Source organism: Hemicordylus capensis, chromosome 1 (assembly GCF_027244095.1).
Source record: "Hemicordylus capensis ecotype Gifberg chromosome 1, rHemCap1.1.pri, whole genome shotgun sequence".
Classification (NCBI taxonomy): Eukaryota; Metazoa; Chordata; class Lepidosauria; order Squamata; family Cordylidae; genus Hemicordylus; species Hemicordylus capensis.
Genome location: NC_069657.1, coordinates 362,174,737 through 362,187,880, shown reverse-complemented (window position 1 = coordinate 362,187,880; position 13,144 = coordinate 362,174,737). Strand labels below are relative to the sequence as shown.

The 13,144-nt window shown below is 46.0% G+C and overlaps 1 protein-coding gene and 1 long non-coding RNA gene across 4 annotated transcripts in view; one reads left to right on the top strand and one right to left on the bottom strand.

Moving 5' to 3' along the window:
- ESR1 (estrogen receptor 1) overlaps positions 1 to 13,144 on the bottom strand; it is a 340,324-nt gene that overhangs the window by 310,338 nt on the left and 16,842 nt on the right. The gene's annotated exons all lie outside the window — the stretch shown is intronic.
- The window catches only part of LOC128343554 (uncharacterized), a 35,144-nt gene continuing 32,460 nt past the window's right edge, over positions 10,461 to 13,144 (top strand). Inside the window, exon 1 of the long non-coding RNA XR_008315583.1 lies at positions 10,461 to 10,604. This is a non-coding gene — a long non-coding RNA (uncharacterized LOC128343554). The remainder of the gene's footprint in view (positions 10,605 to 13,144) is intronic.

Here is a 13,144-nt window from a genome sequence, read left to right as displayed (position 1 = left end):
CTGCTGTCATTCAGAGATAAAAAATACTGTTATTTCAGAGTGGCAAAAAAGCATTCTTGACTCCATACCTGAATGATATGGCATTGAGGGCTATTGTAAAAGGACAATGGTAGCCACTTTGGTAAAGCACGGAATAAAGGGGTGCAGTTGTGAGAAGGGTAACTATAATGGTGCTATTGGAATCGTCATTGAAAGGATTATGCTGTCTGCTCATTTTCATGCTCCATTTCATAGTAACTCAGGAAATGAAATTTTCAGAAGTTAAAAGGTTACAGTGCTCATGTGTCATGTTAGAGTGTCCAAGAAAAGTTTCACTCCCTGGAACATATTAGCCTTTCATTTTTATTAGAATTTTTAAAAATACAATTTAAATCCATTGCCAAGATGCACAATTTATATCCTAGCATAACAAATCTACAGTTAAAAATAGCAAAATTATTCCCTCAAATTAGGAACTGTCATGTCCTAAGTGTAATTATGTGGGGCTCCAAACTGGAAACTCCACAGACAGACTTATTCTGTCCCAAACAGACTCATTAAAATCTTGTTCAACTGTATTTTTGAATTTGAATTTTATTAGCCAGTTATACTGGAGCAAGAACAGGGATAGCTAAAAGCATGACTATGGAACTACAATTTGCAGCCACAATCATGTTTTAATTTTTTGTCCCTGTTTTCCTCTTGATCTGCATTTGAAAGCTCCATGGCACACAGATGCTTTGGTTCTCATGCACATGAGATTATTGGAATTTGAAATGCTCAGATATCAAATATGACCATGGTCCTCTAGTCACAGACCAGTAACAATGGATAACAATAGACTAGAATGGAAACACATAGATCACCAGCAATATTTAATATGTATTTGTCACTGAGCTTTGGGTTTCAATAAGTATGTAATCTGTTCCCATCTAGGATAAGGGAATAACTAACATTGTCTCTATTCTGAAGCATTTAACATTTGCCAGAAACTGTCCTGGTTGGCAGAAGATATTTGACTCTTTCAACATGGTAGTGGCTCTGCACTGCAAGGGATAACATTGACTAGTGCCTTGGTGCAGCACATATGTTATTCAAGCCTGAATAGCAATAGCAATAGCACTTACATTTATATACCGCTCTATAGCTGGAAGCTCTCTAAGCAGTTTACAATGATTTAGCATATTGCCCCCCAACATTCTGGGTACTCATTTTACCGACCTCGGAAGGATGGAAGGCTGAGTCAACCTTGAGCCCCTGGTCAGGATTGAACTTGTAACCTTCTGGTTACAGGGCGGCAGTTTTACCACTGCGCCACCAGGGGCTCTTGGGTGATAGCATGCACTGGAAATTCGTAGCAGTAATATCCAAGGAGGCTATGCTCACAACCAGTGAAAATCGGGCTAGGAAAGCCTAGCCCAATTTTCGCTGGTTGTGTAAACTGCCGGGCTTGCAAGCGAGCTCGGTGGTTTACAAGTGGGTAACCCGCTGAAGTGCCCCTGCCCTTAAACCCGGTTTTTAATATCATGTGTTGCTGTGGTGTGGCTCCGCGCCACAGCAACTCCCACAAACCCGATTTGGCTCTTCTCACTTGATCATGAGAAGAGCCTCAAGATCTACTACTACCGCTACTAGTAAATATCACAAAATAACATCTGAAATGAATTTGGATCATCCTGCTCAGATAAAGAAATGCCTATAGGAATGTTGAAGAAAGATAAAAGTATTTTGATAGGATTTTTGAGGTTTATATCTGCAACATATACCTTGAATCCATCTTTTAAACTGTGTAGAAGAATCTGTTCAAATGGAATAGTGCCCAGATTCAAGTAACAGTATGGAGAAAGCCCCCAGATGATCTACCAAAGGCAACAGCTAGGAAAACCAAGCATTATTCCAGTTTTTAAAGGCAACAGTGCCCCACCCACACCTAGAATGTGATGAACAAAGTTTTAAAGTATTTTCAGAAAACCTACAAATACTTTAGTAACTTACTTTTAATTTCTCATATAAAAAACTTCAATATGAAGCCATATTGAAACAACCATCCTGGTGCCAACCTTGGTTTTCACACAAATTGTCTTGAGACTTTCTTAGTTACCGATTACTCCCTCAAATAATTTCTGTATCTGTAACCATACTTGCCTTTATTCGTGTGTGTAGAAGGGGTTGGGGGTTGGGGTGTCCCCCATGTGTGTTTAGAGGCAGAATCAAGCTAGGACATTTTAATAATATCTGAATGAATGAAGGAGAATTCTCTAAAGCAATTTGTATTTCTGAGAAAATTAATCAGCAGCTAATAGGTACTAATAGGTACTAGGAATTCATGATTAAATTCCCTAAAAACATAAGCTGCACTCACAGGAGGATTGCTTCTGCAAGTAGAACCTGCTTTCGGTTCATGAAAGCTCCTTCTGTTCATGAAGTGAGAACTTTCAATACAACTCAATATACCTAAAAATAGTCATTTTGGAGTGTGTTCCATAGCCTGTGGCAAACAGGGTTTTGGGTTGCCACCAACCAAGCCAGTGGCAACCACAACCGGACCTCCCCCAATTATCTTATTAGGTGGCAGGGTTCATGAAGACGAAGACATTCTCTTAAGTATCTAGGCTATTTTAAAATATTATCATTTCCTGAGGGGTAAAAACCAGGTTCTTCGATGTGGTCTCTGTCTTTTAAGCAAATGGACTATGCACCTGCACAGAGACCTCATCAGAATCTAACAAGCTCAATTCTCCTGCTTTGGACTGGAACCCCACCCCCAGCCGCCATATGTGGCAGTGCCACTCCTCATCCCCTCAGTGTTTCGTCGTCCGCGCTTCAGTCAGCTTCATAGAATCTGCAGCTCAGCAACGAGTAAGATTAATATCTATCCTCTTGTTGTTTTCTTCCTGCTTTCTTTTTATTTTTTCTTTATTTCTTATTCGGATAGTTGCGTTTTTTATTCTTGGTGTTTTGTTTTTTTATGAGTTTCCCTCTTTTGGAGCTCCGATCCTGGCTGGAACAGAGCATGGTGGCCATAGGAACATAGGAAAATGCCATATACTGAGTCAGACCATTGGTCTATCTAACTCAGTATTGTCTTCACAGACTGGCAGTGGCTTCTCCAAGGTTGCAGGCAGGAATCTCGCTCAGCCCTATCTTGGAGAAGCCAGGGAGGGAACTTAAAACCTTCTGCTCTTCCCAGAGCGGCTTCATCCCCCAAGGGGAATATCTGGCAGTGCTCACACATCAAGTCTCCCATTCATATGCAACCAGGGCAGATCCTGCTTAGCTATGGGGACAAGTCATGCTTGCTACCAGAAGACCAGCTCTCCTCTCCAGCTGGCCTTCGGCATTTATGCCAGGCACGACAAACTTCAAGAAATGCGTTCGTTACGGATCTAAGATCCTTTCCCCAATACTCATACCAAGTGTCTTTTTTGCCTGGGAGAATCCCACATTATTGAGACCTGTCTTCACTGCCAGCAGTTTAGTAAGCAGGCTCACAAGAATAGGGCTTCTCACCTGCGTGCAATCCTGTGGGACTTGGCTCTCAGTTCCTCGGAAGCCTTATCGTTGAAGTGGTCCATTGAGATGGCTTCTTAAGTCCAGTCGGAGTGTTTGGAGTCCGCTCCCATGGAAGTCGAAAGCCCAGTCTCAACACCAGTTTCAGCGTCTCCCATCATCAATCTCTCAACTATTTTGAACGCTTTGGTGCGTTTTGAGGACTTGCCTCAGCGTCCTCTGCCTGTGGTGCTGGATCCTTCTCTGACTCCTTAGATATCAAAGCCGAAGAAAAAGAAGAAGACATTGAAGTTGCCACACAATCTACTGGCGGGTCAACAACTCTCTCCTATCCCGAAGAAGAAGAAGACCGTGCCGATTTCTACGCTGGAAAGCCCATTGGCCAAGAAGCCTAAGTTGGATTCAAGACTGGCCCACACATCTCTGGATCAACCAACAGGGGCGTTGGCCTCTCCGAAGTCATCAGTTTCCTTCGGCCTATCTCGCCACTGGCCAGGAATTCATTTGACATTGCAACTGATCGTACCTGCCCGTGTAGGGAATGGTCGGTGGCGACGGATGAACCTGGATATGCTTTATCTGGGGAGGAAGCCTATTTGCTGGACAAACCTGCAGAAGATGCATCATGGCTGCCTCTGCGCTGTTGGCCTCCTCAACGGCACCAGGAGCATCTCTCCCCTAGGGATGCAAGCTCCTGTTGGGACTCAGAAGACCAGTCCTCTGATTACAGACAGGTTTGGGACTGGGACTGTTGTAAGTCAATGTATGCAGATCGGTACTGTGATCAAGCACCATTCTCCCTTGGATGAGGTTGAGCCCTCATATGGTGCGTGGCGCCGGAATTCAGGATCTTATGAACAATACCAGGTGTACTGTCATTCAGACTATTCAGACAATGCTAGGCCCTGATATGGCCTTCAGTACCCTGATGGCCCTGCGTATGGGAGACCTGAAACTGTTCGGGACTGGCATGAGCCCCCCTCACACTCCGAAGGAAGGCCGCGCTCTCGCTCCCCACAATGCTCCCCTCGAGATTGCCCTGAGTGATGCGACTTGCCTTCTACAGCTCCTGTTCTGCAACAATCTTTGATGCCTACCCAGGTGCTGCCAGCGGAGCTTCCTGCCTCGGTACTGAACTATAGGGGCAACAAGCTGGAATCCCCTACAGTTTTGATGGCCTTGGCCCAGAATTCTTTGGCTCCTCCTGAGTCAGACTATGACAGTGATCCTAGCTCCCCAGAACCGGAGGATGTTTCCCGGGGCTTGCCTCTTGACATACAGTCAGATTCTAAGCCAGTTTCTCCGTCAGAGGATCTTAAACAGTACTTGGCGTATGTGGCCTTCATGGCTTCGGTCCTGGGCGTGAGCCTTGGTACCCAACAAAAAGGGGAACTGGACCCATTGTTTAACCATATTGATGCAGATGCCAAGGTACCAGCCGCCTTACTCCTTAACTCATCATTGCTGGGGGTCATGTGGGGTCTATGGAAAAAACCAGCTACTCTCAGCCTAACAGACACTTGGAGAATTTTTATAGGGTACAGTTGCAGGATGATACGGCCTTTCTAAAGAATCATCCCACCCCTAATTCTGTCGTCGTAGAAGCGTCTCTTCAAAAGACCAAGGGTCACAGCCAGTCGGCACCAGGTGACAAAGAGGGCAGAAAATTGGCCTCCTTTGGGAGGAGGATTTTCTCGACCTTGGCTCTCCACTTAAGGGTGGCCAACTATCAGGCCTACAATGTCTGTTATAATCACTTTCTTTGGGGGAAAGTGGACCCTTTTTTGGATATCCTGCTGCAGGACAAGCATGATCCGGCTAAGGCATTCCTCTGAGAAGCAATACAAGTGGCAAAACAGGAACTCTATTCGGCCAGACACCCAGTGGAGTGCGCGGCCAAAGTGATGGCCACGTTTGTGACTCTCAGGCGGCATGCCTGGCTGCATTCCTCTGGACTGACCTATGAAGCCCATGCTAGGGTCGAGGACCTTCCCTTCGAGGACTCTAGCCAATTTGCGGAGCAGACGGATGACATGCTTCAAAAAGTCCAGAAGCTACAGAGCACTGCGAGATCCATGCCCTATTCTTCTCTGGCACCCAAGCCGCAGAAGCCTTCCAGGTGGTCCCCTTATCAACAACAGAAGGCCTCTTCTCAGCAGCCATCCTCGTCTGAATATTCCTTTAGTGGCAACAAGTACCAGTCTCAATACAAATCAGGCCTCCAGCCTAGCAAGCAAGCCTTTCAAAAGCAGTGCCCGAACACCTTTCCAAAGAAACAATGACTCGTGGAGTTTTCAGACTTGCCTGGCCCCATATTTGGCCAGCTGGGACAAGGAGACCATGGACCATTGGGTCCTCATGGCCATACGTTTGGGTTACACCCTCAAGTTCTGTGGGACACCACCCATGTCCGGGGTCGGGACTACTCTGTATACTTTGGAATTGGACCAGGAGGTCTCCATTCTCCTGTCAAAGGATGCAATAGAATGAGTCGCCAATCTGGAGAGTCCCAGGTACTTTATTGTGCCAAAACCAGACGGAGGTCAGCATCCTATACTGGACCTCAGGGCCCTGAACAGGCACCTGGTGTACAGGCATTTCCAGATGCTGTCGGTACTGACCATACTGGCCATCCTAGAAAAGAATATGTGGATGGTCTCCCTAGACTTGAAGGACGCGTATTATCACATCTTGATACACCCTCAGCATCAACGCTTCCTGCACTTCCAGATAGGGGGGATTCCCTATCAATTCAAGGCCCTGCTATTTGGTCTCACAACAGTGCCCAGCGTTTTTACAAAATGCCTGGCCCCCCGTGGTGGCTTTCCTGCAGGAACGAGGGTTGCAGATCCTGCCATATTTGGACGATTGGCTTATCCTGGTGAGCACCAGATGAGCGGACCTGGATGCCCTCAAGATGGTCGTGGATACCTTGCAGACTCTGGGTTTCCAGATCAATTTCAAGAAATCTCAGCTGGAACCAACCCGCAGCCCTAGTTCATCGGGCTGATTTTTGATGTGGCCTTGGAGAAGGTCTTCCTCCTGGATGCATGCATATGTACACTCAGGAGGCTGGCCGCCGCATTCTAGATGGAAGCCCACAAACTATGCACTCGGTGCAGCACTTGTTGGGGCATATGGAGGCCACCACTTATGTGCTTCCTCAAGCACGCCTTCTGATATGCATCATTCAAAGGTGGTCCTTAGACGTATTCAACCCCCTTCAGGATCCAGCCCATTTAGAGCGCATGCCCCCTCTGTGGGTGTGGGCGACTGCGACTTGGTCGGCCGAGATTCATCATCTGAATGTCAGCACCCCTTTCCAGGTTCCTTGGTCATGATGGGCGATTACAACCGATGTGTCGGAGCTCAGTTGGGGGGCACACTTGGATGGGTTTCACCTGAGCAGACACTGGTCCCCCTGGGAAAGGACCCGGCACATCAACTATTTGGAGTTGTTGGCCACATTCAATGCACTCAAAGGATTCCTGCCAGTGATTGCGGGGTGTTCGGTGATGATACAGATGGACAATATGACAGCGAAAGCCTACGTCAATCAACAAGGCAGCATGTCTTCAAGGAGCCTTCTGTTCCTGTCGCTGGACTTTTGGCACTGGTGCATGCTACATATGGTCTTGCCTCATGTTGTCCAGGGTTCCCTGAATGTCCAGGCGGACACATTGAGCCAGATGATGACGGTCTCCCACAAATGGACCTTGGACCACGGACCACAGTGTTCTCAGGAAAGTGGAGTGTTCCAGCCCTGGATCTATTTGCTTCCTGGGACAATTCTCGCTGTGCCCTCTATTGCTCCAGGGGAAGGGAAGGTGAGGGCTCTTTGGGTGATGCCTTCGTCCTGTCTTGGCAGGCCCTCTACTGTATCCGTTTCCTCTGTTCCTCCTCATTCCCCGGGTGCTGAGCAAACTAAAGGTGGACCGGGCCAGGGCCATCCTGATAGCCCCTTGGTGGCCCAGGAGGCCTTGGTTTCTGGCCCTGAGGTGGCTGGCGGTGACTTGGATCCGCCTCCCCGCTCTGCCAAACCTGCTGTCGCAGGAGTGGGGTTGGTTGCTCCACCCGCATGTTTGGCCCCTTCATCTGACAGCCTGGAAGGTCCTACCGACTTCCCACTGAGACTAAAGGGCATTTTGATTGCAGCCAGAAAGCAGTCCATGCGAAAATCCTATGACTATGAGTGGACCCACTTCTGTTCTTTTGCTTCCTTACAAGGATTTGATGCATTTAACCCCTCTGTGCGGGATATATGTACATATCTGCTTTCCCTTAAGGAGTCTGGTCGAAAGCTTTTGTCCCTTAGGGCAGGGGTCCCCAACCTTGAGTCTCCAGATGCTGTTGGACTACAACTCCCATCATCCCCAGCTACAAAGACCAAAGGACTTTGTATCTGGGAATGATGGGAGTTGTAGTAAAAAAAATCTGGAGACTCAAGGTTGGGGACCCCTGCCTTAGGGTACATTTGGCTGCCATTGTGGCGCATTCCCCATCGACCCAGGCTTTGTGGTTTAAAGACCCAGTGGTTAAGAGTTTCCTGAAGGGCTTGTCCCATGTTTTCCCAGACAATCCTGTTATGTCCCCAGCCTGGGATCTGTCTGTGATTTTGGCAGGCTTGTTACGGCCTCCCTTTGAGCCTTTAGCCTCGATCAACCCCCGTCTCCTGACCTGGAAGGTTGCCTTTCTGGTGGCCATCACCTCCGCTAGAAGGGTGAGTGAATTGCGGGCCCTATGGATTGATCTGCCTTATCTTCAATTCCACAAGGACAAGGTCGTACTCAGGCCGGATGTCCAATTCCTCCCTAAAGTGGTCTCTGTGCTTCATCATTCTTTACCACTCACTCTGCCTGTGTTTTTCCAGAACCCTTCCTCTGATGCAGAGCATAGGTTACATCATTTGGATGTTAGGAGGGCATTATCCTTCTATGTCCAGAGATCTGCTGAGTGAAGGAAAACTCCCTCCCTGTTCATTCTGTATGATGGGCCCCGTAAAGGTCTCCAAGTTTCTGCTCAGTCCATGTGCAGGTGGATAGTCTCGACAACTGAGCTCTGTTATAAATTGGCTCATAAACAGTTGCCTACTACAGTTAAGGTGCACTCGGTTAGGTCCGCAGCAGCCTCTGTTGCCTTCGATCGCGCAGTTCCCTTGGACACTATCTGTCAAACGGCTACTTGGGCTTCACCCTATTCGTTTATCTGCCATTATGCTACTGATGCATGTATTATGCTGTATTTGGCAGGAGTGTCCTGCAGTCCCATTTCAATTGATGTACTTGTTTCTGAAATAAATAATTCTGGCAGATTACATATTGCTTCTGTTTTCCCCTCCTCCTTGGATGCTAGCTTGTTATACACCCATTGGTGTAAAAGACAGAGACCACGTTGAAGAACTACAGGTTGCTTACCTGTAACTTTGGTTCTTCTAGTCGTCACCTGTCCTTTTACACGCCCTCCCGTCCTCCCTGTGGGGTCTCCTGAAGCCAGACTCCGTGACTGAGGGGATGAGGACTGGCGCAGCAGCATATGGCAGCTGGAGGCGGGGTTCCCAACCAAAGCAAGAGAATTGGGTTTGTTAGGTTCCGAAGAGGTTTCTGCGCAGGCGCATAGCCCACTGGTGCAAAAGGACAGATGACCACTAGAGAACCAAAGTTACAAGTAAACAACCTGTAGTTTTCAATGTCCCACAATATTTAAAATACTGTCCTCCCCACTCCACTTTTACAAAACAAAGTAATCCTTTTTTTTTTTTTTTTTTTTAGTGTATCCATCTTAACTTGCATTTAAAATTAAAATTTCCAACCCTTCTTGTTACAGGGAAAAATCTTAAAATGCAATTCACTGTGCCATAAAAGCCAGCAGAGAATAAGGAGGGAGATAAAACCTTTCATTTCTTAGTTCATTCTTACAATAATACACCATTTGGCAAGATGTTAGTATGCAAACCTCAAACTGGACTGAATCCACCAACATATTTCACATGGATCACTAAAGGTTCCTTGGACAGTAGTAATTTTTGGTCACTGTGGACTTGGTCTAGGTATCAGCTATCATTCCAGGAATGGACATATTTTTTGATTCAGATGCCTAGTATTTGCCCTCTCCCTTATTGCAATTCTTTAACCTCTGATTACTTTGTGAAAACTATCACTTAAGACCAAGGGTCATCTCTGGAGTGACCAATTGTATGCTGGAATTTGTATTCCATGACAAAGAACACTTCCTTGGCCATTTGTTTTGTCTAGCTGTCTTACATTTGAGACATTGAATGTATCCAGTCTGACACTCTGCGAGATTACATTTTATTTCACTTTTGGCCCTCAGAGTCTCTGTACTAATAGTCACATTTCCCATATCATGGAAAGGGAAAACTCAACACAGGGATGACGTTTTTGGCCCCAGCTCATTGTCTTTCATATTATGTAGTTCCTCCCTTAGAAAGTCATAGCTGGAATCTTTAATACCTTCTGGTTACATAAGCCTTGGATAGAGAAAAATCAGACTTTTATAGATGCATTTATGTTAAGATTTTTAATGAGATCTTATGCATTTCGCCATTTCATCTCATGTGCTAACTTGCAAACCACTTTGTCCTCAATTTATCTGCTTTTTCTTATGCATTTCTTTCATCAATAAGTTCCAATAAATGGTTATTACTTCAAGTGTTTTTTGTTCTTCCAAGTGTTGCAGAAGTAATAAAAGGCAAGTAGCGTATTTGAAGTGAAGTGGCTTTCCCTTTAAAACAAGCTTCTCTCTATTATGGGTATGGTCATGGGGTAATAAGGAGTGCATTGTTGTCAGGAAGGCTGCCTAAGAAAATGAGGTGCTACAAAATAATAAAAGATGCGTACAGCAATCTCCTGGTGACTTAAAATCTATATATAGCGGCATTACTGTATGTGCAAACACTTCTCTGAAACCAATGTGCCTGGCATAGTATATAGCAGCAGTACTGTTGAATAGTACATAGCAACATGATACAGTTTGGAAGCAGCTCCTGAGAAGACAAAGCTCAGATCAGGGGAGATAGGAAACTTTTGTTTTCTTTCCTAAAGAAGCAAGCAAGCAAATAAATAAATCAAACATGAAAAAAAGGGGGAAAGGACAAGGTAAGTTTGTTAGGGCTGTTCTAGGGTTTGATTTTTGGCTGGCTACGGGCTTGTTTTGGACAGGGCAGTTTCAGTTGTCCCTAGAGAGGCAGTGAGTGGGGATTAGCTGCAGGTGAGTCACATGTGGGAGGGGCCACATTCCTGAGGTGGCTCAGTTTGGAAGCAGCTCTTGAGAAGACAAGGCTCAGACCAGGGGAGCTTTGCTCCCCAGAGCTTTGTGAACAGGAGTGTGCCCATAGATATCGAAGGTGTGTGTAGTTTAGCTGGGAAGTGTGCAGGGAGGCACACAAGTTATCCCCCTTTATCACAAAGGAGACATCTTATATGATGCAAGGATGAGTACTACCCAACTTTTGTAATTCTCTTGGAGGACAGAGTTTAAAACCTTTAATTAGCTGAAAACTGCAGCTAAGACCTAGCTTTCAAGTAAACAAGCTCTATATATTTCTAAATAGCTAACAAAACCCATTATCAAGATAGAATGCCAGCAGGGGAGGGCATGCTTCCCAGTATTGCACAAAGTGCTGCTTGTAAGACTATCTGCCTGCGGGCAGAAGTCGTGGGTGTGCACTTGGTGCTAGGAGCTCCTGGCTTTCAGGGAACAAGTTTGTTCCCTCAAAGCCAAGGTGGCTAACCTGGAGAAGCTCAGGGAGGCAGAGAGGTACAGTATGTGGACAAGACCGTTGGGGATGTGATAGAGTACCAGATGATGCCTCTGAATACCAGTTGCAGGGGAGTAAGCATGCCCTCAACTCCTGCTTGCAGGCTTCCAGCGGCATCTGGTGGGCCACTGTGTGAAACAGGATGCTGGACTCGATGGACCTTGGGCCTGATCCAGCAGGGCTGTTCTTATGTACATCCCACTCCCAGGCTGACAGCTCCTCTGCTGTCATAGAGAACGAAGGTTTCACAGAAGGATCACATCAGTCTGGAAAAGAGGTGAATGCTCCCTTAGAAAGAACCCCTAACTTCGAGGATGTGTCCATATCCTCTCACACAGAGAATACTCCTCCAGAGTTTGGGAGCCTCCTAGTAGTGGGTAATTCAATCATTCGGGGCATAGAGAGATGGGTTTGTGACCTGTGTGTAGACTACACCATGACTTGCCTGCCTGGTGCAAAGGTCAGAGACATCACACAGCATCTAGATAGGCTGTTAGGCAGTGCTGGGGAGGAGCCAGCAGTTGTGGTGCACATCAGCATGATGTTGGGAAATGCAGTCAGGAGTTCCTGGAAGCCAAATTTAGGCTGATGGGTAGCATATTGAAGTCCAGGACCCACAGCGTAGCATTCTCTGAAGTGCTACCTGTTCCATGTGCTAGGCCAGCAAGACAGGCAGAGCTGAGGGGTCTCAATGCATGGATGAGATGGTGGTGCTGGGAGGAAGGGTTTAGATTTTTTAGGCACTGGGATACATTTTGGGACAAGCAAAGCCTGTACAAAAGGGACGTGCCCCACTTGAACCAAGATGGAACCAGTCTGCTGGGACTTAAAATTAAAAAGGTCACAGAGCAGCTTTTAAAATGACACCTGGGGGCTTGCCAACAGGAACTGGGTGGTATCTGGTTCAACAAGCAAAATTCCCTAAGGTGCAAGGGTGCAAACATTTAAGATAAACCAGAAAGGGTCAAAGTAGAACCAGGAGTAGAGTAGATGGAGACACATGACAGCTGATCAAAAAGGTCACATTACAGTAAGGGAAATAGCACACGCCAGTGCCAGGTAAAAGATAGGTGTTTATATACCAATGCCAGAAGTCTCCAAGCCAAGGTGGGTGAGCTGGAGTGCTTGGTTACTAATGAAAACATAAATATAGTGGGCATAATAGAAGCCTAGTGGAATGGTGAGAACCAGTGGGACACTCTTATTCCTGGAAACAAACACTATAGGGGAAGGGAGGGGAGGATTGGGGCTGGAGTAGCATTGTATTTTAAAGAAGGGATACAATCCAATGGGCTTGAAAACCTAGGAGGACCTGAGTCCTCAAAAGAATCGTTATGGGTGACAATATGAGGACTAAAAGGAAATGGTTACTAGGGACCTGCAAAAAGAGTTTGAGGAGCATATAGCTAGAACTGTCGATGGGAATAACAATAACTTTAAATATATAAGAAGCAGAAAACCAGGGAGGCAGTTGGACCCTTAGATGATGAGGGCGTGAAAGGGATTATTAAGGAGGATAAGGATATTTCAGAGAAGCTGAATGAGTTTTTTTTGCATCTGTCTTCATAGCAGAGGGTATTGACTATATATCCACTCCAGAACTGAGCTTCTCAGGCTTGGAGACTGAAGAACTGGGCCAATTTGAGGTGATGAGAGAGGATGTTCTAAACTGTCTTGAAAAACTAAAAATTAACAAATTGCTAGAGCCATATGGCATCTACATGAGAGTTCTGAAGGAATTCAAATGTGTAATTAATTATTATTAATATTATTTATTCAATTTCTATACCACCCTTCCAAAAATGGCTCAGGGCAGTTGTGAGAAATAATTAAAAAATAAGATGGATCCCTGTCCCCAAATGGCTCACAATCTAAAAA